Source organism: Camelus ferus, chromosome 34 (genome assembly GCF_009834535.1).
Source record: "Camelus ferus isolate YT-003-E chromosome 34, BCGSAC_Cfer_1.0, whole genome shotgun sequence".
NCBI classification, from domain to species: Eukaryota; Metazoa; Chordata; class Mammalia; order Artiodactyla; family Camelidae; genus Camelus; species Camelus ferus.
Genome location: NC_045729.1, coordinates 5,532,543 through 5,560,108, shown reverse-complemented (window position 1 = coordinate 5,560,108; position 27,566 = coordinate 5,532,543). Strand labels below are relative to the sequence as shown.

At 40.2% G+C, this 27,566-nt stretch overlaps 1 long non-coding RNA gene across 13 annotated transcripts in view; it reads right to left on the bottom strand.

Moving 5' to 3' along the window:
• LOC116661281 overlaps positions 1-27,566 on the bottom strand; it is an 81,516-nt gene that overhangs the window by 32,217 nt on the left and 21,733 nt on the right. For 8 of the 13 annotated variants that reach the window (XR_004317112.1, XR_004317111.1, XR_004317113.1 and 5 more), the window contains one exon: positions 10,111-12,175. The exons of 2 other annotated variants lie outside the window; for them this stretch is intronic. This is a non-coding gene — a long non-coding RNA (uncharacterized LOC116661281). Of the gene's footprint in view, positions 1-10,110; positions 12,176-12,595; positions 13,541-27,566 lie in introns of those variants that run through there. 3 more of the 13 variants (XR_004317114.1, XR_004317115.1, XR_004317119.1) reach the window with 3 other exon arrangements.

Sequence of the window (27,566 nt, the reverse complement as noted above, 5' to 3'; positions counted from 1 at the left end):
TTCTTCCACACAAGATGTTTTTGAGATTTACCAATGTTGTTTCCAGCTGCAGTTTGCTCATTTTCGTTGCAATGAAGTATTTTTTTTTTTGAAGTATTTTCATTGAATGAATATCCCACAACTTATTTTTCCATTTACCGTTGATGGAAATCTGGATGATTTTCAGGTTTTGGCTAATGCAAATAATGCTTTTATGGATTTTCTTGTACGTGTGTCCTGGGGTGCATGAGCATGAGTTACGGTAAATATATCCAGTAGTGGAATTGTCTAGTCACAAAATAGGCCCTCATTAAATAATGCCAAATTGTTTCCATTTAGTTATACCAATTTTATACTCCTGTCGACAGCATGTAAACGTTCTTGTTGTTCTGGCTATTGGTCAGCATACCACTGTTGTTGGTCTTTAATTTTATCCTTTCGGGTGGGTGTGTAGTACTGTCTCAACTTAATTTGTATTTCTCCAATTACTAGTCATGGGATTGAGCACCTTATTATGTGTTTATTGCCGTTTGGATATCTTTTCTTGTGAAGTGTGTGTTGAAATCCCGTGCCCATTTTTTCCATTTGATTATCTTTTTCTGATTGACTGGTAGGAGTTCTCAATATATTTTGGATATGAGTCCTTTGTCATTTATTTATATTACAGCTTATTTTTTTTCCTGGCTCGGGGCTTGTGTTCTCCCTTTCTTCATGATGTCTTCTGATTAAAAGTTCTTGATTTTAATGTAGTCCAATTTATCAGTCTTTCCCTTTATGGTTATCGGTTTTTGTTTGTTTTGTTTGTTGCATAAGAACGTTTTGCCTACCTTCCAGAACATGAAGCTTTTATGGATAAAGAAATGAAGACGCAAGGAAATGGGGTGGTTTGCCAAACTTGAACCCAGGTATTTCGTGACCAAATTCTGCTTTATCTCCATTACAGCATGCTGATGTCAATGTTTCATGTAAAATTATTCTTATTTCTTTTAGCCGCAGATCTTTCCTCATTGCTTGAGGTAGTACAAAGCTTTATGAGTATGGAGGAGCAGGCGGTGGTGCTTAGGGATAAGAAAAATCCATAAAGCTCCCAGTTGTCCCTTTATGTCCTCAGCCAGGAGTAGAAGGTTATTTTCCAGATATTTCCAACTTTGATGCTCATAGAGCATTTCTCAGCTGATTAATACTCCCATACCTCCTCTGGACTCATTTTTGTCCTACACGCCCAAGACCAGGCAAAATACAGTGCAGCAGGGGATTTAAGTTTGTAGAGAGGATATATGCGAAGCCAATAAATCACCCTCAAAAATTTTTTTGGAATAGCAAAGGATATGGAAAGTTATGGAGAAGGGTATCTGAACGAAGCAGTAACCTACCATGTTCCCAGTGGAATATGGGCCTCCCCAGGTTTCCATAGGGATGCACAGCCACATAGGGTATCACCTGTGCTGAATAAAGATTCCACCAGATCTGAGAAGCTTCCAGAGTTCCTTGTAAATATTCTGGCAACTTCCCCTAAACTTCTAAAAACTTGAGTTGCATCCCTGCTTGCTCACTGGGAGCAGATGCCTGGTACAAATCAATTCCAGTACATCCCTAACGTTATTTTTATAACTTCTTATTTTGACACAATTTCAAACTTGCAAAAGTAGCAATAATACATGGATCTCTCATATACCCTTGACTCAGATTCACCAACATTTTACATATTGTCCTATTTGCTTTATCATTATGTCTATCTATGCCGCACATCTTTTTTTCTGAGACATGTAAGAGTGAACTGGAGACATCACACCTCTTTCCTCCCATGGGGGAAGGCCTTCCTCGGGGTCTTCCTGCTCTGCCATCTTGGCCCTGTGTCTAACATACATGTTTTTAAAAAACAAAAGTAGAATTATATTGCATATCCTGTTTGTAACCTACTTTTAATTTTCCTCTTAACACTGTATAATTCCTATTGTCCTATAATATAATCAATGACCTACTTTGTCTAAAGCCTAAGTAAATTATTGGCTAGCAAGTGTGAGAAGCAGATGAGGAATCCTATAATATAATGCTACTTTCCCTAATAAGAATAAATCCTCACATTTTGATGCTAGAATGATACTTGTCCTCAACTTTTTCCCATTATTTGCTTTTCCTCTCAAAATATCCTACAGATTTATAATTTAGTGTCTCACTTCTTTCTTTTTGGAGGGGGAGGAGGTCATTAGGTTTACTCATTTATTTTATCTATTTTTACTGGAAGTACTGGGGATTGAACTCAGGGCCTCATGCATGCTAAGCATGCACTCTACCACTGAGCTATACCCTCCCCCATTAGTCTCATTTCTCAATTTCTTTTATCCCCTGCTGGGATAACCTTTGGTTGGAGATGGCACTGGCAGAATAATTTGGTCTATAGTTCAATCTTTAATGTCTTTTTCCCCTTGCCTGTAATACACCTCTCACTGTTTCATCACCATCCCCAAAAGGGAAGGGTTCAGAGAGAGTCTGCTCTTCTGGGAAACTTTCCTAAGCTACTGTCTTTTAATTGGTATCTCAGAGACAGCCTTACTACCAGGACCACCACTCCTATTTCCCTAGGATCCACTGGACCTCTCAGGACACAATCAGTGGCTGCCCTGCCTTCTGTTTTATCAGAGCACGCCACATGCTTTGACAGGGGTAGATTTTGTCAGGAAATTTCTTCTAAACTTAAACTTTTTCAATATTTCCATGGAGTATTCTATTTAGCTGGTTAGCTTTCCCAGAGCAAGACATGTAACCCAGCTGGCTGTTTTGTTCACCTCACTCACATGGAAATCTGACACTTGGAAATTTCAGTTAATTACAGTAAGACAAGGACTTCTTAGAGTTGAGATTTTAAAGTCCCCTTCCCTGGGTATGCTTCTCTCTGATTTGAGGTTGCTTATGGACCCGTGTGCTTTTCTTTTCCCCAGAAAGCAGAAAGATTATTTGGAGACAATTACCATGAATGCCTTGCTCTCGGGCCACCCTTCCCCATAAGGTCTCCGACTTTGCTGGTGAAAAACAAGCTGAGCCCCTCCTTGTCTTGAATGGCCATTCTCCTCGCCATTTTGAAGTCAATTTGTGGAAAGTGGATTTCTCCACTCACCTATTACTCCTGCACGTTGGTAGGTAATTCCTTCTACTCTTGAACAGATTCCCAAAAGCTTCTCTCAGCTTGGACTCTGACTTTACATGGTCCTGTCCAACTGAGTTTCTGTTGTCCACACTCGGCATTTTCTTCCCTCTGTTGGAAGATCTGACGAGGACGAGCTAATCAACATCTTACCTCTCATCTAACGTCCAACCAAAAGCCCCTGATATCAGAAGATGTTCTGAGAATGAACTGGAGTATTGCTAAGATATGAGTTTCTCTCCTCTATTTAACATTCCTCCTGGATTTCTCGGCTCCATACTGCCATGCCTTCATTATTTATCAGTGTGCAACAGATCATCCCCAAATTTAGTAGTTTAAAACAATAAACGTTATTATCTCAAACAGTTCTGAGGGTCAGGAATCTGGATTGAATGAGTGGATAGTTCTGGCTCAGGGTCATGCATGAGATCATGGTCCTGTAAACGGTCAGGGTTACAGTCTCTGAAGTCTTGTCTGGGGCTAAAGGATTTGCTTTCAAGCTCATTCATATGACTGTTGGCAAGTAGCTTTAGTTCTTTACCACATTGGCCTTTCCATTGGGCTGCTCATGACATGACTTCCCCCAGAGAAAGTGACCGATGAAATAAAGATAGATAAAAAGTGAGATATGGATAGATAGATAATCTCCCAAGATGGAAGCTGAAATCTTTTTCTAAGCTAATCTCAGAAGGGACATACCATCACTTTCTCATATGCTATTGGTCACACAACCTTACCTTGGTACACACAGGTGTGAATACCAGGAAGTGGGGGGTCTTTGGGGACCACCTTAGAGGCTTCTTACTATATGCCAGCTACCCTTCTGTACTGATAGTGTTCTTGGAAACCTTGCTGTAAAGAGCCAGCCCCTTGACCTCATGAACTTTGTGCTGGTCAGTTCCCCAGTGTTTTTTCTAACAGATCTTTCCTCATTACATGGCTTTTTCCTTGGCAGCAAATACCTGCCCACTGGCAACACATATTCCAGTGCTATGGTAGATTTTTCTACCTTTTGTTCCTAAATGTTTGCATTTAGACTAAAGGCTTACTCAAATACAAAGTCACATGGATGCCTCCAGCACATCCCAAAATCTTCAGTTGCATCTGTGCAGCCTCATTAGCTAACGGAAACATCTCATTCCTAGTTAGGCTAAATGCACCAATCCAACCTGCAAGGGAAAATCATTTTTTCTTTTTCTTGTTTTCTTGAAGTATAGTCAGTTTGCAACGCTGTGTCAGTTTCTGGCGTACAGCACAGTACTTCCGTCATACATGGACACACATATATTCATTTTCATATTCTTTTTCACTGTAAGCTACTACAAGATACTGACTACAGTTCCCTGTGTTAATACGGTATGAACTTGTTTATCTATTTTATATATGCCAGTCAGTATCTGCAGATCTCGAACTCCCAGTTTATCCCTTCCCACTAAAATCATTTTTCTTAATCTGGTAAAACCCAGCAGCTTCCGCAGGTCAGGGCAGAGGTCAGAGCACTGGGTCATGCAGCGCTTCCTTGCCTTCTTGGGAGACTCTCGCTGATGACTGTTTTTTGCCATCACTCTGGTGTTAAAGTTTTGTGATGTCATCTTCAGAACTCTCACCCATTCCTGCTCTTTATAATCCTTAATAGGCCTAACAGATCTGTAGCTTCAAAAGAGCTTTTACTAGACGGCTGAGCAATTGCAAAGAAAGTTAACAGAAAGAGTAAAAGAATTTAGGAAATCTAGCTAACAAGGTAGTTTAGAGAATTTCATCTTGTACACCATCCCAAAGCGCAGGTCCATCCTCCCTACCCCTCTTCCTGAGTCCATGTGGAAAAGGCTTTTGTTAACCCCAGCTAGTAGGGCCCACTTTCCAGACACCTAGATTTTTTTTCACCATCTAGCCAGAATGGACATAGAAGTCTTCTCTCTTATCTACCTAGAGGTCACCTCTGTAGTTTTTCTGCTTCAGCAATTTTCTTTTCTTCATGAAAGCATCTATCCTTAAGGGGAAAGACTTCTTCCAAACCCAGAGAACTGTTGCTCTGCCCTTGTCAGCCTTCACCAAACCAATTCTCAAAAGCACAGTAACCTGATACTCACATAAGTGATGCAGAAATTGGAAGTTGTTTTCTTACACCTACTACCATGATCAATTATTTTAATTACTTAGGTAATTTCAGTTCAATTCCACCCACGCTGAGAGGATAATTCCCAGAGTAAATCAGAACGTGGCTAAAACATATATTTTGACAGAAGGCTTATTTCATATAGCTTCTCGTACTAGGAGAGGCATTAAATTTAACATGACATCCTTTCAAAAGTGAGGTATGGGTTCCAAATTAATTTCCAATCAAAAGGTTTAACTCTGGCTTACTTCCCTGGTTTGCACTAAATATTAGAATGGCATCCAGAACTTCCAAAAGGGTCTGAAGGTGATGGAGGACAGGCTCTAATCACAGAGGCTCCCTTGCTGTGAAGAGTAATCCCAGAATGCGTAAATCCTCTGCATGATACCTAGCATTCAAATCACATACTTCAACGGTGTCAGTGTTCTCTGTACCTGGGGTGGTAAGAGGATTTCCTATTAGGTGTCTGCAGTACTACACTGTGAGGAATGGTAAGGTTACACTCATGATGAGCAGCAAAGAGTCTATGATTGATCAAAAATTTCTCCAGTTGGGTATGAATGGTCTTATGTAGTCCAAGTGCCATGGATAGGCTGTGTCCATCCAAAAAAACACTGTTTCGTGGGTTCTGGGATCCCCCCAGGTTCTTTGACCATCGGCCCACTTGGGCCAAATGTGCAGGATGCCCAATCCCAAGGATCTTTAGGAAAAACATCTCTATTCATTTCCTCCCCAGACCTTGGGAGGTGAACTCAGGTAGTTCTTTTGGTTGATTAGGTTAACCAAAAAGAACAGGTAAAGCAAAATTTCTCACTTACACCCTTTTTGGTGAATTTACATTTTCAGTGGAAAAGGCTTAAATCACACAGCTAAACTGAAAAATGCGAAAGAATTCATGAAGTTGCTACAAACATCCAACAACATACACTAACATGAAGCTGTATTTGAGAAGAAGCCAACGAGGACAATCGTTTCTCTTGAAGCAAGGGCGAAGAAGAAGAAGAAGAAAAAGCCCTCCTGACACGATTTTATAAAACAAATATTTTAGGCATTCATGAGAACGAGTTCTGGAAGCTTGTGCAAAGAAAAGACATATTCTTTTCCAGCACCCACAGAGCTGTAACTACCCTCCCAACAGTCTCCAGAGTTCACATAATTGGCCCCAAGATTTTCAAATGCTTAGGCAAATCCCTGGAGTGAAATATTTGCCATTTAAATGTTCTTTCCTTCTTTCACGCATGTCCCTTTTTAAATATCTTTCTTGCTTCTTTGTCTAATAATTAATCTTACAGATCTGTGTAACCACCATTTTTTTTTCACTTTCAGGATGAACATACAGTATCCAGGCAAAGAAGAGTTCAGCATTTAGGATACATTGTATCACTCAATATTAAGGCTCTTCACGGTGGTGTACGCAGGGGACAGGAAGAAAAACATCTTTCCATACACTTGAAGATGAGAAGGAGTTGCTGGTAATTAATGGCACATCAAATCTCCCTTTAGGTAACCAGCTAACATTTAAAGTGGTCTAAATAATTCAGTCGGGCAATTTTGAAGCCCATAAATATTTGCTAATTACCCACTCTGCACGTTGTGCCGACAGCGGGGGCTGTAAAGATTAATAAAGCAGAATCCCTGCCCTGAGAAACGTACAACCTCATGAAGAAGGTAGGTACACAAGGATAACTTCCTGTTTTCCTGTGATAACTGAATAATGTTGAATTATGGCTAAATGGACATGCTCCCATCCCAGGAGAAACATGGTTTTGGATTTTTTTTTAAATGTTAAGACCAAGAATAATCTCTTCTACAAAGCTAAAGTAGAGATGGAACAGGATTGGGGCGTTTATACTTGGGACACCAACACTCATGTTTTATATATTTCACAGTATATAAAACATCACTCTGGTGGGTTACTGTGATCTCATTCTACACATAAAAAAATTGAATCTCATAAAGATTATTATATTGCTCTAAAGCCACATAGCTAGTAAGATTTTGCATCAGGACTCAATCTCAAATATTTGCACTCCAAGTTCAATGACACCATATATGCAAGTCATTTTTCTCTATATTCATAAAAGCATCTCTGGAGTCCAGGAAGATCCCACATACAGGCGTATACACTTTAGTAATTCCATTTCCTAAATGTTTTCATGTCTCTTCTTGAGAAAGAGAAATGACTCTGAAGTAATTATACAAAGTCACCCAGTTGTTGTCAAGCCTCACTGAAGAGAGGAAGAGACAGAAATGTTGAAAAGAAGATTAGATTAGCAGTAAGACCCGAGCTTTTAAACACCACAGCAGGTTACTGGTCATGGTTGTGCCATCTGCTCTAAAGGTCTCTAAGAACAGGGCCAGTTCTCAACTGCTCAGGGAAGTTTTTAAACATAGTTCTGCCTGAAGGCCAGAGAGTAGATCCAGTAATTTCCAAATCCCTATAATTACATGATTTAGGGGAAACGGCCATAAAAACTTCTTTTTTATCCCAAGGAGAAGCAAAACATCGAGTGTCTAGGTTGCTGGTCAATAATGAATAGAACGAATTTTACTTTGTGTGAACTTGTGAAACAGAGGCATTTATCTCAAACTTTACCTGCCCTGCTATTGTTAAATTCTAGAGTTGGGGACTTGTGACAAATAACTGAGACTTTTCTGTGTTGTAACTGCTAACTTTCCCCTGAGGAAAACAACTTTAAACTTCAAAGATAAAAAGAGAAAGTGTTCAGGTGTGAAATTTTCACTAGCAATTCTTATCAGGTGGAATATACAGCAAACCTACTATATTTAGAATCTGTGCAAGACACCAGGGGGAACACAGAGAAGGGTAAGGGCACAGCCCTTGTAATCGAGCCAAGTGTAGCAGTTTTACTGGGATCAGGTTTGATTCACAAACGGCAAGGAACCGGTGTGATACCTTTGCAGTTCTAATTACAACTCCCCAGAGCCATTTCAGCCCTACTTCATTTCCAGACAGCCCTGCAGTTTTAAGGGGATTTGTATAGCTTCTGCAAAGACTGTGGAGAAAACTCTTGGCAATCAGATGTCTTGTACAAATACAATTTACAGATCCAATTAGAGGAAAATGCACCAAAGCAACTCTGAGGGAAGGGACCATGAAATGGTCCTAAGCCCCACAGGGTTCGTAACACAAACGGGCACTGGATAATTATTTGTTGATTAAATACAGGTGTCATGTCAGACACTGTGGCAGCTCCAAGGGTGAGGGACCCACGATGCGGCCTCTCTGGAGGCTCACCTCTCACAGGGGACAGGGACACACAAATGATGGTTAATAAGACAGACGTGCCTGGGTTGGGTCCCTGGACCACACCCAACTTGATCACAACAGAAGTCATGGCGGGCACCGTGCCAGAAGTGGTCAGGAGCCACGGAACTTCACTCACCGTCATTCCTGCCTGCTCATCCTGCACTTGTCAACCTTGGACCTCCTCACACATCCACGCATCTCATTCCTGACCTGCCTGGCGTTACATCTTGGTCCTGCCTGCTGAGGTCTGGCTTCACGTGGGCTGGTGACCTTAGCTGGAGCTGCTTCCCTCGGCACCGCCCCCGCAGACACTTAGGGGAGACAGCACGGGGGTGAGTCAGCAGCAAACTCTTAACTCCCTGGACCATCTGTATGTGAAGCTTGGCTCTGCTGTTTATTAGTTCTTTATTATGACCTTGAGCACAGGGCATACATAACTTTTTTTTTTTAATGCCTGGGTTTCCCAATCTTTTGAATTAGGATTATAATAATACCTAACTTATAGGGTCACTATAAGGACTAAGTTAATACTTCCAAAGCACTTACAAATGTTCCTGGCCCAAAATTTCTGTGTGACGTAAAGCCACCTCTTTGTGGTTTCCTCTGAGGACTGTTTCACTAAGCTGCAGACAGTAAGTCCCAAAGCTGCATGACCTAACTGGGCCCTAGGACACCACTAGCCACTAAAGAGCATTGAGTGAGCAAAAGTAACGAGGTGGGGAAGTGAAGAATGTCTAGCTAAGAGTCCAGTCTGGCTAAAACGCTGGGCTTAGGGACATGTGTGTGAAGTACTGATTTTAAAAGGTTGAAAAGGACCAGGTTTTGGAGTAACTTGAATACCAAGACGGGGAACTTGTCATCTACCCTCTACAGCATCACAAGATTATGTCAGTGCTCTAGAAAGAACTCCAGTAGTAGGAAGGAGGATGGACAGGAGGCTGGGAGATGGTACAGGCAAGAAAATATTTTTCAAAAAGTTGCAATGATCTAGACAAGCGGTAATGGGGCCAACTGACCTCCTTCAAAGTCCAATGCCCCCCAACTCCTGGGCTTTCAGAGGTCTGCCTGTGACCCTTCAACAGACACAGTACATCCTTTCCTGGGTGTGTTTCCCCTAACAAGCTAACAGCCCTAGGTAAGGCCTAATAGCACAATAGCTCAGGCTTTCTTGTTTCAGCTCACCTCATCAGAGTCATAAACCCCATCACCCTTCATGGACTGTAACCCTCTTACCTCACCTACAACCAATCAGAGACTTGTGCACAAGCCAATCAGGCACCTTGTGACCTGACCTTATAAAAGACCCCAATAGCCGGCCCTCGGGGCTCACACAGGCACCTCTCGTCTGTGTGGCCCGCTGAGGTCTATGACAGCATATGCTAATAAACTCCTTTCTAGTCCCATACTTTATCTCTGCTAAATTCTTTTACTAACCCATGTATCACTGGCTCACTGACCGGCCACCCCACTGTGTCCCACAACAGAGGTGACAATGTCAGTGACATGGAGAGAAAAAAATGCTAAGATAGGAGAGACTATTTGGAAGCAAAACTAAAAAAGCAAAATAAAGAAAAATTATTTGCATGTCTGTTGCACATCAGGCACATTCAAGGTGGTTTATGAAACATTTCACTTAATTGGTACAATCTGTAGGTTGGGCAAATATGGGCACTTGATTAATCCAGATGAAGAAACTCAGGGAGATTAAGCAATTAGCCCGAGGTCACAGTTCAAAGCAGCAGAAGAGGGATTCAACCTAAGTCAATCTGGTTCCAAAGTCTGGTCTTTTTTCACCAAGTTCATGGAGGGAATGAGAGAAAGAAGGGAGCTGAATGTGCTCCCAAATGCTCCTGGAGGCAGGAAAATGCATTAATCTAAATGCGCAAGGTTCAGAGATGGGATGACTCCTTTTGCTTTGATTTTAAATTTTAAATTGTTTGGGGATGTGGAGGTGTGTAGCAGGCAATTGGAAATTCAGGCACTGAAATAGGAGAGAAGTAAGGATAGGAAACAAGAGTTTTTGGAATCATTTCCAAAAGGGGGAAAGAATTGAGATAAACTCTCCAAAAGAGAGCACAAAGAGAGTGAGATAAAAGAGGGTCAGGAAAGACCCTTAGCAGCACTCATTTAGTTGGTGGAAGAGATAGAAAAGTCTGTGAAGCACAGTGAGGTCAAAGGTCGGAGAGAGGAGTCCAAGACCTGAAGGAAGAGAATTTCAGCAGAAGTAGATGGTCAACAGTCAGATGTTCCTGAGGTCAGACAGGTAAGAACAGAGAAAAGGCCAGTGGGTTTGGAAGCCATGGGACTTCCGGGAGAACCAATTTAGGCGAGTAGAAGGAGTAGACCTAGATTTGAAAAGTGAAGGGTTGGTAATGAAGAAAAGTAGATGGGACATTAGGACAGGGAAGGGGAAAATAAAATATTTACAGGTTGAGGAGAAGTCAGGCCGGTCAGGGTGACTGGAACTTCATGGAAGGATGACTGACGGAGAGCAAGGCCATGGAGAGGACTAGAGAGGATGAGATCACGCATAGTCGAGAAGGCTTCCCTGGACAGGAAGTGAGCTCCTTTCTCTTCAGCGACCCAAGGAAATTCATGGTGAAGGAAAGCCCATGTTGCCTGATGTCTGCTTCCTCAATAAGGCGGGTGCAAATAATGCTCTGCTGAAGTTGAATGGCTTGTGGGGCACCCAAGGGGCAGGAGAAGACAGAATAATCCGAGTCCTCCTCTTTCACCAGTTTTGTTGGCCGTCTCTTGGCAGACGTTGTGTCTCCCTGGTCCTCCCTTTACTGGCTTGTTGTTGGTTGTTTTTGCTGGCATGATGCATGAAATACAGCAGGTGTCCAGCTCTTGAAAGTGTTCTCATTTTCTCCTGGTACTTATGAAATAAATGTATTTAACATTCTATGAAAAAAACAAACATTCCAAAAGAGGACACAGTTGTAGCAAAACAGCAAATACATTAATTAAACAAGATACAATGACAATTCTTGCCATAGAAATACTGAAATAATCTAAAACGAGATTTTTGGTAAATTCTTGAAAGTGACAATTAAATCACCTAACTAAGCTTTGTCTTAGATGACCAACGACGTTTTCTAAAGCATTATCTTAGAAAAATGAGGGGGCATATTTTTACTTTTAATGATCGTTCCTCACACTGCATTTGCCCTATTTCAAGACAAGAAGAAACATCTTTGTACAGTGTAAGTAACAACGTGGCTGCTGATGGTAACAATAATGGAAACAATCCCAGTTCTCCCAGACTGCAGGTCAGGGACTGAACTTCACATGGAAGAAACTGAAATTTGTGCAGAACGGGGTGAATTCCAGCCCACCTCCTGCAAAGTGCTCCCCACTTCTCCATTTTTCTAGAGATATGATTGGTATAATGAGCAGACTCGGGATTTTCCTGGTTGTAGGAAGGAGTTCATATGTGGCTGCTCTGGTTCGATGCTCACAGCTCTCTGAGGGACACGGGAGGCGCTGGCTCCAGCAGCTGTCTGAGCCAAAAGCTCAGGAGACAACGAGGGTGGTGAAATCAAAGTCTTCCCGTGTGGCGCATTTGCAACGATGATGACAGAACCGGTCGGAACATCACTGTTCTTTGTCACAACACTTCTCATCTAAGGAGCTCAGTCATCTCTGGCCTCCGGAGAATTCCGTTCTGTGGATGGTCACAGCACCAAACAGAAGGCAGAAAAGGCACCCAGATATTCATGTACTTTGCTTAGTAAAGGCAGAGGCTGGATCACATCTTACACTGGGCCTCTTCAAAATGTTTTCCCCTAAGAAATTACTGCCCCACACATTATGGACTGTTTACTAGGTGATAGCCTCTGTGTTATTACACATCTACATAAATTAACTTGTTTATTATTATCAATATAAATTAACTTGAACATTATTATCAACAACCCTGAAAGGTCAATTTTATTGCCTCAGTTTTATAAATAAAGACACCAACTGTCTGGAAAATAAGTTAACTTCCCCAAGATCATTCAGCTAGAAAGAAGAGGAAGTAAATTTTGAACATAGACCGTATGGATGTAAAGCCCACGGTCTTTACTGCAGGAAGCTACTTATCCATGGACCCCTATCCCTCCCACACATATGCTACCCCCCTCCCCCAGACATAGTCTTATTCTTTTCCTTGATTTAAAAAAAATCTTGCTTTTCAATAAATTTATGCTTAAAAGGTACTGAAAAAGAGAGCGCCATAATTTGATTTTTGAAAAGTAATCACCAGTGTTACAAATGCTCTTTCTATATTAAATTTTATGGGTCCAAACTACTTTAAAACATATATGTCATAAGGCACTGAGTGAAAAATTTAAAAGTACACATATGTTTATAATTTAGGATCCACTGAGGTCTGGCTTCAACTTCAGTATTCAGCCAAAATTTACTATGTGCCTTCAGTTTTAGACTTAACTTTGGTGTCTGAAAGTCAGAACAGTTGATTCCATAACGTGGCATCAGTAAGGCAAACCAGGTATGTTATTCAGATTAATATTAGTATCTGAATATTCGGTTTCAAGTATAACTGGTTATAATGTTTCTATATTATATATTTATAAATGTTCTAGAAATGAAATATAATGAAACTTACACGTATTTATGAAAGTATAATGCTTTTAATATAAGTACTAGAAAGTATTTAGAGTAAAAGTTCCCTTGTGTGTCTTTTTTTCTCAGATTTTGTCAGCTAAAGTGTGCATAATTATTGTGGCTCTCATCTGTCAATAAAACCAGAGCAAATTTATAAGTCAAAGTCAAATTAAATCAACACAATGTGAATCCACAGAATTAACATGCTGGTTAATGTTGTTTTGCTGCAACTAAATTGTCACCATTGCATTAAATTGTGGAAAGACAGGTGTTTGTGGGCTTTTTTCTACTTGTCTGCATGATTTCTTTGCTTTCCCATGTGATGAATCCTTTGATGTGTTGCCATTAGCACTGTTGTTATTTTTTCTTTTTAACATGTGACTATCGCTTATTTTGTTCCGCTAGTAATTCTAACAACGTCCTGCAAAATATAATCAGGAGAACAATTTTGTAAAGTTCTACAATTTTAACTATGCTAACGTTTATAAACTGTCATACCTGCGCATATAGAGACATAACACACACCGGCATCCTGCTCTAGAAACCAGAGCAGTTTCTCTTGAGCTCAACAAGTCTATACACTATGCTCAATGTAATGATTCAGTTTTCCTACCACTTTCCTCTATTCACACTACTGGGAAATCTTTGTTTTTGCAACATAGCATGATTTTATTTGGCTTGCTATTTACCCAATCACAAACAGAAATGCAAATGAGGACACTGAAATCACATAACACTACTCAGATATAAGGCAGTCATTCTGATGGTTCAAAAGATACTTCTAATTGTTTCGGATAACAAAAAGGAGCACAAAATTTTTAAGAAATTCTCTTTGAACTTCCAGACTCCTGGGAAAACAAACGTGGACATATACATAGGTACCATTAGATATTAGTAAATGTGCTGCTAAAAAAAATTCTTTTGTCGAATACATTTGGGGAACTCATTACCACATTAAAGGCTCTGAGAGATTCGCATCAATTTTGTTTCACTCAGTTCAAATTAGAATGCATTTTGCTGAATGCCACTCTAAACAGCAATACACAGGGTCCTAGAATCAATGCAGCTAGAGAGAATCTTGTAATTTCAAACACTGATCATCTCAAAATACTAGCTCACAAATTGTTTTTACTCAGACTTTAAAAAAAATTCTTTCTTTTTTTTTCATGGCTCAGTCTTCAAAGGTCTATAGAAATCAGTAATCTGTTTATATCTTATTAAGCACCTAGTAATAATATCTGGGTTTCACTTTTATTTTAGAGAGAAAAAAAATGTTCTCTTTCATTGTGAATATGGCCACAGTGCCTAGTGCAGTGTCTCCCCTGTGGTAAACACTCATTAAATGTCTGATATTTCACGGTTGATGCAATTTCTCTAAACCCCAACTGTAATTCACAAGCGTGATTCTTGTTGATAATAACCAAGACCAGAGGGACTGAAGCACATGAGCACAAATGACAAAGCCGTGGTACTGTCAGGAACCTCTAGCCCTGTTGCTACTGAATAAATGTGAATAAAATGTATGGTACATGGATGAGTAAAATATACAGGACATTTTTACTTATGAGTAATAAACAGGATTGGAAAGAACATGGGCATATTTTTAGCCTGTGTTTTCTCCCTTCTTACGAGACTGGATGGTTTGATGCTTCAAGTTTTTAAAAAGATGTTTTCATTTCCTTTGAGATTTTTATGAGCTCTTTTCATTTGGGAAAAACTGCTGCTGGGGGACATAGGTCCTTAGAAGCGGCTTGTGGATTTTGGACCCTGGGATGTAGGCGGTATTGTGTATTCCTACGATAATTTTTTCAGGGAGATGTAACTTGCCTATAAAAATACGCCTGTGGGCTGAATCTTGGCAGGTAGCATTTCAGTAATATTTAGTAATATCCGACTGTCTAAACAAGGAACACATAGGTAAGCTATTTTAAAAAACTGGGCGACAAGAAACATCGGTTGTTATTGCCACCTTTTGAATGTGCTTGCTATAACTAAATATCAGCTTCCAAATTTATTTTTTAAAAAACATTTGAGAAGCAAGGATTTGAGTTAGCTCTGCACTGGCTCACCTCATCATGAAAAACAAGTAACTCAAGTCCTTCATTTGGAAAATCAGTGACACTGGGCTCGACTTTTTGAGTCAATATTAATAGATATTGACTTAGGTTCTTGGGTTCACACTTTGGAGGATAGCAGTGATTTGGGGTTCTCACTATGAGCCCCCTTTTTCTTCATTCACTTGGTTAGTTTAATAAGTATGTATAGAGAGCATTTAGCTTTGTCCTGAAAGTACATAATAAGCCACACCTAAGAACTGAAGGGCGGGAGCTTTGTTAATCGGTGACTGTAACTTGAAGTGAAGAATGAAACAAATACAAGAAAACCTCACTGTAACGTTAGCCATTGGCTCAGAGGTATTGCCATTAATAGTTTATGGAAAGGGACACAACTGAACTAATTAATCCACAAATGAAAAAGCCCAAATGAATAAATAATAAGCATATTTGGAAGACAGGCTGGTGCAGTGAAAAATTCATGCTCTGAATCCAAACTCCACCACTGCTACCTAATCTCTTCTGGCTTTAATGCCTTCTTTTGTGCAATTGGGATAATTATAGCTACTTCGTAGGGTTGTTGTGAAGGATGAGACAAATACAAAGTGCTATATAAACAGGGACTAGATGAGTATTACCTCCATGGTCAAGTCTCTGTTGGAGTTTACGGCTTGTAAGCTCTACTAGCCGTGCTCAGCGAGGGAAGGGTAAGGTAGCACAGAGCAGCCAGGAAATGCCTTATCCTTGCAGAGGGAAGACCTACACGAGCAGCAGACTGTAGGCAAGGGCAAAGCAGCTTAGTTTAGGAAGAAGCCTTTCTTTGATCTTCCTTAGGACCTACATATTGAAGCCACATGGTGTTAACCGAACCAAATTTGGGTCCACTTGCCCGCCACACAGCAAAGCCAGTCTACTGACACTGGGTTGTGGTGAAGCAAAGTACAGCGTTCAATCATAGGGCACCAAGCAAGGAGAAAGGGCAGCTTGTGTTCAGAAGACCGGAACTCCCTGATGGCTTTCAGGGAAGCGTTTTTAAAGGCAACATCTAGGGTGAGGGTTGTAGCTTGTGGACCTTCTTCTAACTGGTTGGTGGTGAGATAAGAGAGTGATGCTTCTGGAATCTTATTCATTAACCTTCTGGTTCCAGCTAATCTTGGGTCTATGTGCTTGAGCATGTAGTCACCATTCTCCACCTGGATGAGGGTCTTAGTTTCTGCAGAACAGCTCAAGGATATGCATCAAATTGTTATGTCTACCCCTTGAGGAGGGACTAGGACTCTGTTTCAATGCTGAGCTTGTTCAAGCTGTCTTGCTTGACCGCTTTTCCTTTGTTTCTGCATTCCCTCATTTCTCTAATTAGTAACTGCTTGAGTCTGCTCTTTGGAACTCCGGGAAAGCCTAGGAGACTAAAGCCTTTTTCTACAAACAAGAAATGGAGATACCCAAGAGACTTTTTTTTTTTACTCAGGAGGGTCCTGCAGGGTCCTGCTCTGTTTCAATCCCCCCTTTACTTTGATATTCCTTAATCCTGAGGGGAACAGGGGCAGGACAAGAAAGGGAATAAAGTTTTGGAGAGAGAAGTGAATCATAAACTTGGCAGGGGAACTTGGTTTTAGGGGGTCTCCATTTTAACGGGAGGATCATAAATCCCAAATCTCTGCATTTTCACAGTCAATAGTATAGTACGTTGTCCTGAATACCACATTTAAATTGGATGTGGTTATTATAGCTAAAATTTCTTTTGTCCAGAACTAAGAAAGAGCTGACGGGAGACCAGCTGTAAGACTAAAGAAGGAAAATAACTAGACTACTGAGAAACACATCCGCTATTGGCCATATTTTCATGTTTTGAAAAATATACTGGTTTGTCTTCCAGTCGCACATTAAGTTGGGCACTATGCTTGGTGCCTCAGCAGACATGATGTCATTTCATTCTGACAACAATGTTGGGAACTTTGCATTATCCTCACTTTAACTCTGATGAAATAGGCTCAGAGAGACTAGCAGAGCCAGGATCAGCACATGGGTGTAGCCTGCCTTTAACCACAATGTTGCACACCACATACACGTCCGTGTCCACATCACATATTACAATGATTTTATACCCTGTTCTTCAATATCCAGTGGATAGCTGAGGGAAGGCCACAGAGAGCTGGGGATTCAAAGTGCGGAGGGAGATCAGGAGCCACTGGGGTGGAGATGGGAGTCCAGCAATGTCAGCTGTGGGACTGAAATGGGGCTGGATAGGGAGGAGACCCACAGACAAATTATCTGAAGATGACAATCCAACGTGCTATTGATTCCCAATCCTGAGGGTCCCCGTGAGACCCCAGAAACATATTTGCTATTTTCTCATTTACCTACATCTCAGAATTTTAAGGCAGGTGAATAATTTGATCTTGTACCAATTTCTGTGATATTCTATGATAACCTGGCTTTGAGATAAGCAGCTGCTGAAACTCCAACTCCACCCACAAGCACTAGGGCTGCTGCTAAGGACGTAAGGGCTCCCAGCAACTCCACCCAGTGCAGACAGAGGTAAACGCCTGTGCCTCTTCCCACTTGTCACCCTTCGTCTTTGGGCCTGCTGATCTCTCTGTTCATTCACAGTAAATCTTAACCCTTCGTTCAACATTGACAACTGTGTTTGTGCACACCCCTTTTATAGCCCACAGAGTGTCATCTGGTTGTCTTGTCTACCTCGCCCTGGAAAACAGAACTTCCTGCCTGTTTACTTGAAGACTTGGGAAAGATCTTGAATTTGCCAACTTGTGTTTCCATTTCAAGGAGAGGAGCAGAGCTCCCAGGAGCCAAATCAGCCTGTCACTGAAGCTTTGGGATATTTTCTGGACCCCCCTTTTGCTCTCTGAGTTACCAGGTTCACTCTTGGTGTGGTAGAGGTTAAGGTGTCAATGACAATGAATTTCAGCCCAGCAGAGCACCAGCCTCCATGGCCCGTGGTGTGACACTGTAGTCAAGGATCTATGCCCCTGCCATTGACCGACAAGGGCATTGGGACACATGGTGAAAAAAGTTGAAAGCAGATTATAGAATTACTTAAGCATAATTTTAAAACCTATTCTACTTTATTATAGAAGGAATCCATGTTTATTGAACAAACATTGGGAAATGTAAGCATGTAGATATGATTAATTGATAACAAAGGCAGACACATCTCTTAGCTGGTTTGGGGACATTCTCCTTCCCACATCTTCTGCTACCGTCAAAGGACAGATGTGACAAGAGTATCAAGAAGTCCCTCTTTCTGTTTCTTCTTTCAAAACTGCATCTTAAAGAGGGGTGGGAGACCTAGAATTTTACCAAGAGGAGCCTGGGGCCATGTCCTATTACTACAAGGAGAGGATTAAAGCTGAGAGTTTGCATAGCACTTGACATGAGACGTAGAAAAAAATCGATTATTCGTTTTAAAGAATGGCTCACAGAGGCGTTTTAGAATATAAAGTCCCTACAAGCCATGCTTCTAGTGTCAAAACTGCTGCAGAGAAATGGTCAAGAGATTACCTAGTTATCTATTCAGTTAGCAAGCATATATTGAACACCTTCTATGTGCAATGCCATTAGGTAGATTCTAGATAAAAAATAAACAAACTGGTTCCTGCCTTCACAGGATTTTTAAATAACAAAAAAGACTTTGACATTTAGGTCATTTTCTACTAAAAATAATACTGTGATGAAATCCCTGTGGTTAAATTCTTTTGCACATCTATAAATATTTCCTTGGAATATATTTTTAGAAGGGGATTTGTAAGGTGTCATTTTGATGATTTCAGAACTTATGATAAAATAACCAGACAAATCCATGAGACAGAGATAGAATTTAATGGATTGTTATTTTAAATACCTACAAGAGATGGGTGGTTCCAAAACTTTAAAAATCTATGAAAAGAAGGCCAGCTTTTGACTAAAAAGACCTTTAAATATTTTGAAAGCCAAAGAAATGCAAAAATCTAATCAAATGAGGCAGTTTCAAGGGTGGGTGTCACAAACCTAATCTGACTTGAAAATTAGGATAAAATGACTCAGATCTAAGGTCTTTGGCTAAGTGACCACCTTTTGTTTTAAATGATGAACTCTCTACTAGAGGCTAGTATGCACCTCCAGTGTTACAGACAAGGATCCAATATTGTCTCAGCCTGTACCATCTGGTCCTTGTGAAGCTTTGGCAAGCTGAAAAGACAATGTAAAACTTTCATGGGGCGGTAATTCCCCCAAACTGTGAAGGATGACATAATTACTTCCTTAGCGGCTAAGCAACTTTCAATTCCAAGAGTAGGAAAGTTTCTCATCGTATTAACATATTCTATGTTCAGAAATCTGTATATACTTAGCATTTTTGGTACTTCCAATGTATGGAATTTGTCTACTAGAGTTTACAAGACTAGTTTGTTTTTCAGTTCCCACTTTAAAACACATAGTACATAATGTATTTGGACTTGTGATTTAAGCTGAGGTCCTGTCAAGTTGATACACATATTAGAATAGTTAAGAGATATTCAAGTTCCCTGTACTTAGTTTAATTTTATTAGATTTATGGTTTACTTGGTATCAGGGAGAATTTCATTTGTGAAATCAGACAATTAGACTGTCAAAAAGAACACAGATATTTTAAATTAGTAAATAGAATTTAAGATGTTCAAAGGAGTTCATTTAACTGTAAATGAGATCAAACATTAACTGATGGCCCTTAATGTGAATGAAAATATTTACTGGACCTAACAATACTATTTGTTAACTGAATTTAGTAACTTTATAAAAAAACTACTGTGTAGAATTTGTAACTTTTAATTAAACAATTCTGAATAATGCTTTCTGTACACAAAATCCTCCTTCAAAGATAATTTTTTAAAACTCTGACTTTTCACACAGGATTAATACAAATCCACAAGCCTAGGCTGTCTATATTTTAAGTTTCAAACTCTGGGTTCCTGATTAAGTTATCCCTACAATACACTTATAAGCTGTTTGGCATAATAGAGTTTTAGGTAAAGAAAATACATTATTTAAAGATACATCATTTTCTTCAGCTAGGGTATAAATACATGTTTAGAATTCAGAGACTCAAAAGAAATCTACTGATTGGAAAGTTTTCATGTTATTAGGGAGAAAAGAAAGAATTGAGATGACTGTATGAAAAAACCCCAGAAAACTAATTAAAGGTTTGTGAAGCAGGCCTCACAGGAAAAGGCTTAAAGGTCTGGAGTATTTAAACTGGAGAAAACCGAGGTGCAGTGTCTCAGCAAAGCGGGTTGACTAAATTTGGCTTATAAATACTGGCTGGAGTACTTCCACTAAACTGCCCCCTCTCCCTGCCCCACATTAAAGCAAATAACGGTGAGCTTTTAAACTTTTCAGCTGGCCTATTAAGTACAGAATTTGAGGATCTCTGAATGTAGGAAGAGATATTCTATGAATTATTTGCTAAACAGACATGTTCTTTCTGTTAGAGACAGCGCAAAGAAAGAATCAGCTTAAACTCCAGCAAGAAGATTACAGGTGGACACTGAAAGAAGTTTTAGATCTCAGATGATGTTATACAAATAATGCATTGTATTTTTTTTTTTGCTGGAAAAAGTAACTGACATAGGAACAGTTCCTTCTTGGTTAGTAGAGATGGCTGTAAAAAGGTGCTGAGAAAACTCACAGGGTAAAGGCGAAAGGAAAAGAAGAGAGAATATGTAGCCCTTGGGCACAGTGAAGTCCTCGGCAAAATTTTAAAAGGCAAATTTGGCCGTCTTGTTCTTCCTACTTCCCCACCTCACATGCTGGACCCACACTGTCTTACTCTAACCAATTTGTCCCCACCCCTCGGGGCTTTGTTTTTGATTAGATAAATCCCGCTCATCTGACAAGTAGTACTTATTACGGCGTTAATGGGTACCTCTTGGCTAATGGTATCTTTGCCCAAATGGCACATTTACTTTATAATCATATTCTCCTGAGTATTTATAACTTTTCTCAAAACAATGACTTTAACAGTAGATTTCTCCAGAACTTTCTTAGATCTGGGTGGGTAAGGCAGATTTGGTGGGCTCTAACTATTCCATGTATAGTCATTCATTCAACAAATAATTACTAAGCACTTCCTAAGTTCTGTGTAGTTCGGATAGTGGTAAGTGCAAACTAGAAAAGTAAGGCAAGACGGTGGGGTAGAAAGTGCTGATAATGGTGGGGACTTGGTTGGAGACAATTTTCAGTTTTAGATGGGAAGGTCTTATTGAGATGACATTCATGTACAGACTTGAGGGTGGTAAGGGAGCAGGCCAAGGGGATATCTAGGGGAAAAGCATCGCAAATAGACAACTGCAAGTGCAAAGGTCCTGAGGCAGGAGCTTCTTGAGTGTGCTTAAAGAACAGCAAGGAAGGATATATAACTGTAACAGAGTGAGCAAAGGAGAGATAAGTAGGAGATGAGTTCAGAGAAGTAATAGGGTGCCAATTTTGAATGGCTTTATAAGCTGATTTGCCACTGATAGAGAAGAAGACTGTGGGAGGAGCTGACCCGAGAAAGAAATTATCAAGAACCCTACATGGTTATGTTGTGGAAATGTAAAGGAATTAGTTTATCTATGAGTCTAGAACTCGAGAGGTCCAGGTTGGGGCTATAAATTTGGGACATATACTTAGCCCCCATTTTGTTTTTGTTTTTCTTTTTTAATTGAACTATAGTTGGTTTACAATATTGTGTTTGTTTGAGGTGTATAATGTGCAAAGTGATTCACTTATAAACATGTATTTTTTTCTTTTTCAGATTCTTTTCCATTATAGGTTATTATAAGATATTGAATATAGTTCCCTATGTTCTACAGTAAATTCCTGTTGTTTATCTACTTTATATATAATGATGTCTACCTGTTAATCCCATATTCCTAATTTACCCCTCCCCTCCTTTCTCTTGAAGACATTTTAAAAAATCCTATGGAAGAGAGTGTAAAGATAACTTCCAAAAAATCACTTATGGACACCTGCAATTATAAAAAAAAGACCATGCAAAGAACTTCCAAGATGATCTTGGAATCATACAAAAATACTAAGTGTACAATCTTCCCCCACTTTGTCATGTATAAGAAACTACTGTAATGCTTTACATCATTGAAACAAGTCAACAGTCCTGTTAGCTATTTATATTAATATTTCAGACTGGTGATAAAAAATCTAGTCTTCTAAAGGAAAGAGAACTTTCCTAACACGGCACTGCTTACCCAATGGTCATTAGATTACATATTAATGGATGTCCATGTGTTTCTTTAACAACTATTATTTTAAGGATTTAACATGCACTAAGAAGTGTACTAGCCACTGGAAATCTGTTGGTGGTGAACAAAACACCATCTGTGCCTTGAAAAAGATTAATGTATGGTGAGACTGAAGAATAGAGGATGTCGAGTTTTAGAGTAAGAATAAGCTCAAAGCACTAAGAGGACAAGAATACCATGATTTCCCCCAATTCTGCCATAACTCATTGAAGATTTAATTTATTGGAGGTCTAGCTTCTGATACCACAATTCTACTTTACAAGTAGCAGATAACTGCAAACGTAGCTTTGAAATGGAATGGCTCACTAGTATCATTAAAGCATCCTTTTTCCTTTCTACAGCCAGAAGCGTGAATAGGAATGCCTGATTCCAACCCAAGCTTGGCGGGTCACAAAAAGAAGAGGTATTACAGTCACTTGGTAAGTCAAGCCCGGATTGCAGTTTTAATGAGTAAATTATCTCTCTGCAGATCTCTTTGTAAAGGTGCGAGAGTATAAATGTCTTGGCTAAAGGACACCAGCCCTATTTTCCTCTAGGAAAGTCAGATCTCATCAAAGCATTTTGACTTTCTTCCTGGAGTACTGACATTCAGTGGCTCCTGGAAGCAAAATCTCCAACTGGACACAGTTCCTGTGTGTGATAAGCTCTTAAGCCATTTCACAGTGGTTATTTTTCACCTGAGTTTCAAGGTAAATGATCAGCCTCCCTCAACACTCACTGAGCGCTTACAGGTCTGGGTTCTCTAGGCTGAGGAATCTGGTAAGATTTACCTCGTACCCTCACACCTTTCTTTCTGAACTCTGTGAATTCTCTATGATCAGTTTTCAACCACAGAGGCCTCTGTGGTCTTTGTTCATGGAGTTTTACCATGTGATGCTCACTAAGGCAAGAGAAAGGCAGTAATTAAAATTCAGCAATACCCTGAGCCACCTAGAAATGGTCCATACTTAGTGGCAAGCAATCTTACTCAAAATTCCTTGCTTAGTCACTAGCAAGTAACTTCAGAAAACATCCCTGAAAAGGCTGACAGTTTCTACTTTTGAAAACATTAAGTAATTCAATAAGGTTGAATTAGGGGCAAATTTTTGAAGAAAACATTCATGGTTTTAAAATTTTTCCTGTTTTTTTTTTTTTTAACTTAGAAGTATACTTTCCATTTTAATGGGAAAGAATTATTACAGTATTTGCCTAAAATTTTAAAAGCTTCTTTTAAAGCTAGGCTTATACTGTGAGTAATCATTTATCTTGCATATTTTCCAATGAAAAATACCACAGTAACATTCAAATTCCCATCCTTCTTGCTGCCTCCTTCCAGACATCAGTGAGTGCTTATACAGATTTGCATTTTTCAGTGAATTTGAGATTTGTAGAGCAGGACATAAGCTCAAAATTTTGTTGAGAAAGATAAAGCACACACTAATCAGGTCAAGTAGTGAAGGCCTTGGGTCTTCTGGCTTGGTAAATGAGGTCTATTGTATGTCTTTCTTTACATGTCTCTGATTAGGCTGTCAGTTACTGTAGATCAAGAATCAAAATCATTAACTATGTGCACAAACCCGACACATAATGGAAGCTCAATAAATAATTCTTGAACTGGACTCTCAAATAGGCCCTAAAGCAGTTAGAGTATGGATAAGTAAGAATAGAAATGAAAATTAAAAATAAATGTGTAAGTCTGGTCATGTATTTCTTTAAGATGTTGATATGCCCAGCACTATATATAGGATGGCTAGGGCCCTGGTAGGTAGGAGGTAATGCAGACCTGCAGGGCAGTAATGCATTTTATGACCAAACGGGTCTGAAAGGAGATTTATTTATTCTTTTTGCTGTTTTTTTCTTGGCGGTTGTTATTTCTAGTATCTGCAATTAAATGAACTGAACTGCTGCATCCAACAATTTTCAGTGCTTATTGTCTATTTAAAGCCATATATAGCAAGATTCTCAGAGCAGTGGAGTCTTACAATGGCTTCATTTCTTTCCTCTCGCAACAGCTGTACATCCGTTGAAGGGGGGGTGGGGGGTGGAGCTTTTGCACATCATTACTTATCTATTTAATGGGGGAAACTTCTAAGAAAAACAAAAATCACTGCAAGACTGAATGTTGCCTGCTGTGACAAACTAAAAAGGTGGAAACAAAACTGAATCAGTTTCAGCAACTTATCTCTTTTACCTCACTTTCCAACACTGGATCTATCTGCAAAATGTAAAAGGTTTAACTTAAAAGTTTTCTTTCCCTAAAAATATATAATGGGAGAACAAAGTATAATAAAGCCATATAATTAATGCAAAGCCCTTTTGTTTGTACCAGGTCTCCAGGGTCCACATTCAATGCACTAGCAGGCCTTCCTCAGAAAAGGTTGGGCTCATTCTACCTTCTTTGCCCAGAGGACAATCCTGGGTGTGAGGAGAAGTCTTTCTAAAACAGCTCCTTTACAGTTGTCTTCCTTTCATTACGTGATTAAATCCGTAACTATTGAGTGCCTGCTAAGTATCCCTGCACTAGAGGATACAAGATGAAAAAAGCTAGGTCCTTCTCCTTGGAGCAATGGAAGAGTTACTGTGAGATGGACCCAGGATGTCTTTTCATCTGGACTTGGGAGTTAGAGGTGGAGCAGGTGTTGGAGGGGAGGCAGGGAAGAGGAGAGAGAGTTGGAAGGAAGTTCTTTCATTTCAGGCAGGGTGCCACCCCAGGAAAAAAGACCTAAGGCGTGGAAGTTCCTGTCTGGGAAGTGGGAAGGCACATGGAAGGGACAGAGAGCAGAGAAGTCAACAGCACTTGGATTCCTTAAGGAGGAATGTGGGCTCTTCTGTTAGATTTTAGATGGCTGCTTCTCAAACTGCTGTGTGGCCTCACCCCGAGGCATCTGAGGCTTTAGGATAAACATAGTGCTGGCTCCCTAGAATACCAATTTAACATGAAGATTTGGGGAGGGAAAACCACCATTTTTACATAAAGAGAAACATGTACCTATGGTAAAAGAGAAAGCAAAATTTTCTGTTTAGCACAATTGCTTAGGGCTTTGCCCTGAAGTCTCAGATTTCCTCTCCCTCTGTCTCTGCAGCCATTACCTGTCCTTTGGTGATACCTGGGAAGTCCTGGGAAGTCACTGCTGAGCTGGCATAGAGCCGGGACCTGGGATGGTCACTCAGTCCTCATCAAGAGGCTAGTACCTTCAGATTGGCTCCCCTCTCCCCCAAAGAAAAACCACCTGTGAGTGTTAGGTTCATTCCATCCTTCCTCCCTTCTCAGGTCTGTATTCGAGTAGGTGCTCAAAGTTTAAGTGAAAGGATATAATTATAGCACCATTTATTAAGACTCCTGTGTGACGTGCACTCTACAGACATTATGACATTTAATCCTTACCCTCCTGTTAGGAATTGTGTTTTGTTTTGTTGATGAGACCTAAGGTCACAGAATTTGGAATGATGGGGTCAGAATTTGAAGTCAGGTTTATCTGACCCCAAAGCCCATTTTCTAAGTCCTTTCCTTTATGCAACTTGGCTTGAGGAAAAAAAAAAAAAATTCAGACTTAGTGAACCATTTCTGGGGCCAATGAGTCCTGATGCTCCAAACATCATCCTTGTACACAGTGTCCTAAATCCACAGGGACAAAGCCATGCCTACAGGTATAATAAGTCTGGCCACTGTGCACTCTTGGAATCTCCACTCTGGTTGCCACACCTCTTTCAAAGCCACAGGACTCAAAACAAACACTGGACAGGGGGTGGTGAAATGCAGAGGCCTCAAGCCCGGGTGGAGCCCAACTTGGCCCCAGCTTCCCCACATAAGGAGTGCATTTTGTGCATTAGCCTTACACTTGGTATCTGTGAGCTAAAACCCAAATAAAAGAGCTAATGCAATCTCAGTGGACGCCCCTCGGCTTTTAAGACCACTGCCTCTCCATGTAAGAGATGGGCAGGGTTTGCTTGCAAATGTATGTAAATTGGCACCTGATTTTCCTGGGTGATCAGTGTTTTTCTTACACCTTATTGTAGAAAGCTTTTTACCTATCAAAGCATTAATTCACTAGAAACTTGCAGACTGGTTTACAAAAACTTGCAAGTCACTCTACAAAACAGACATTTTCAGAATCTTTACCTGCTTTTAGATATTTGGAAGTAAAAGGTTTAATAGCTGAAGGGCAGGAAACGTATTAAATATATGGTAGGGGCCAAGTTATGGGAATTTAGTCTGCCTGAAAAGTCCCGTGTGAAGTTCATTAAATGTCACTTCTGAGTTAGTCTACTAGAGGCCCTACGAAGTGACATTGTTAACAAGCAAACAGAAAATTCTGAAGCAGATCACATTTTTTGAGGAATGCTGTTCTGGAATACTATGTACATAACCATTTTGCTTGCTTTCTAATTTTTCCAGTTTTGAGGATGTGTTATTTTGTAGTCAGAACCAAACATCTAGTTTTAACAAAAAGAAAACAATTCCAGCTGCTGCCTTAGGCTATCGTAAATACTTTTCAACATTCCCCATATATCCCACGATTTCTTACTGAATTTGAGTCACTAAGAGACGGGCAAATGGTAGGTGCATCAGTACTGTGAACCAAGGATGATGATGAAACCGTTAAATTCTCATTTATTAGGAATTAAAAGGCAACGCTGTATCAATAGTGCCATCAAGAACTGGGAGCAGAACTCCTACGGAGCAGAACCAGCAAGGGCAGGCATGTCTGCTGTGTCAGCCAGGACCAGTCCCATCAATCAGAATGGGCAGAGCTGCTCATCAAGCCTGTGCACCTCCCACTCTCTCCAGGCACCTTCAGGGCTCCTGGCCTTTAGGGGCTGTGGTTCCCAGGCTAAGAAATCCTGGACTAGCCTGTTGCGGTACTTCTGGAAAATATCTCATCATCCAGGTATTTGCTATCTTCCCAAGATAAGAAACTCTTTCCTGAAGGGAACTGGACCAGTTTCAGGGAGTCCGTGGAGAGAGACTCATTAGCTGTACAGAAGTTCCCAGAGGTATGAGCTGGGCAAAAGGATGCCCTATTGGATGAGTACCTTGAACTCTAGGCAACATACTCTATTAGGGTTTCAGGTACATAATCTTGCTTAACTTCATCCAAACCTTGCTATTACCCTACATTTTTAGAGATAAGGCACAGAG